This window comes from Haemorhous mexicanus, chromosome 1 (assembly GCF_027477595.1).
Source record: "Haemorhous mexicanus isolate bHaeMex1 chromosome 1, bHaeMex1.pri, whole genome shotgun sequence".
In the NCBI taxonomy this organism is placed as follows: Eukaryota; Metazoa; Chordata; class Aves; order Passeriformes; family Fringillidae; genus Haemorhous; species Haemorhous mexicanus.
In genome coordinates, this window is record NC_082341.1 from 115,337,074 (window position 1) to 115,338,481 (window position 1,408).

General features: G+C 41.6%; 1 non-coding gene across 1 annotated transcript; it reads right to left on the reverse strand.

Annotated features, from left to right (window-relative positions):
* Positions 1–973: 973 nt before the first annotated feature.
* On the reverse strand, positions 974–1,044 carry TRNAR-CCU (transfer RNA arginine (anticodon CCU)). Its single transcript has one exon. It is a non-coding gene; the product is annotated as a tRNA-Arg (tRNA).
* Positions 1,045–1,408: the final 364 nt, after the last annotated feature.

Genomic DNA, 1,408 nt, shown 5'->3' on the forward strand with positions numbered 1-1,408 from the left:
CAGGCTTTCCCCTTGGTCTCTGGGACCCAGGATTCCTGAAGGCTGGCTCTTGGAGAACAGAGTGGAGAAAAGAAGGAATTCAGCACAGCAGCATTTTCCTGTGCCGTCAGGTTCCCTGCCCCAAGCAGCAATGGGCTCACATTCTCTGTAGTCCTCCTTCTGTGATGTCTGCACTTACAGAAGTCCTTCTCGTTGTCTTTGATATCTCTTGCCTGATTCAATTCCATTTTGGCTTCAGCTTTTCCAACTGCATCTCTGCATGCTCATACAATGCTGCTGTATTTCTCCTAGGTTGCCAGTCCCTGATTCCACTTTCTATATTCCACCTTCTATATTCTTCTTTTTTGCATCTGAGTTTTGCCTGGAGCTCCTTGTTCATCCATGCAAGCCTCCTGGCATTTTTGCCTGACTTCCTACTCATTGGAATGGACAGCTCTTGTGTTTGAAGGAGATGATATTTGAATACTAAACAGCTTTTTTCGGCCCCTCTTCCCAAATATAATATAAAACTATCAATTTTGGATGAGAAGAAAGTGCAAGGACAGCCCTTATATCTGAAAGTGTTAAATTGGTCAAAGACTCTCAGTACATCTCTTTTATGATGAATGGCCGTGTATAGGATATTTCATACCAGCGCAGAGGTATGTTAGTTATATGGCTGATAAGTTCAAATTACAAGTAAATTACTATATCCAGATTCTTAGGCCACGTAAAACAATTTATTTGCATAAAAATAGCAGAGTTTTCAGAGTTTACTACTTTTCAGTAGAAGAGAACTCTTTGACAAAAGCAACCTAAAAATACCACTCAATTACGCCATTGGATTACACAGAAAAAGCCCACATCAACTTAGTTGCCCTGCCCAAAATTCAAGCAACAAAAAGCACAAAACACATTGCCTATATGTAACTTGACAAATTACACCAAACCTGTGGTATAGGCACAGCATAGGCTGGGATCTGGGAATTTTGCATGCACCAGCTGGGAATTGAACCCAGGTTGCAAGAACAGGAGCCTTGCATGATACCACTACACCACTGGTGCTTCCCAGCAGTGTTTTATCATTCAGTATTATTTTACTCTAATCCCAAGGGATCAACTAGCAAGAACTTCAGTTACCCTGCCATAGGGGCAGGTCATAATAAGGACTATGTAAGAAAAAGAGTTTTCTACCTGAAAAAAATTACCTGAAGAACATAACACTATCCTAGGGTGACGTTAGGATGGTGGTATCCCCATCCATGTGTGTAATTTATGCTGGCTATTATGTTCTGTGCCTTTAAGACTGGCTCTGCAGAGTGAAAGTTTTGTTTTGGGCCTCTTATCAGCCACTCAGAGGGACATACAGATAGTACAGTACATAGTGCTGCTTTTTTGCTTTTTGCCCTGCTTTTTTGCTTGCGCTTGC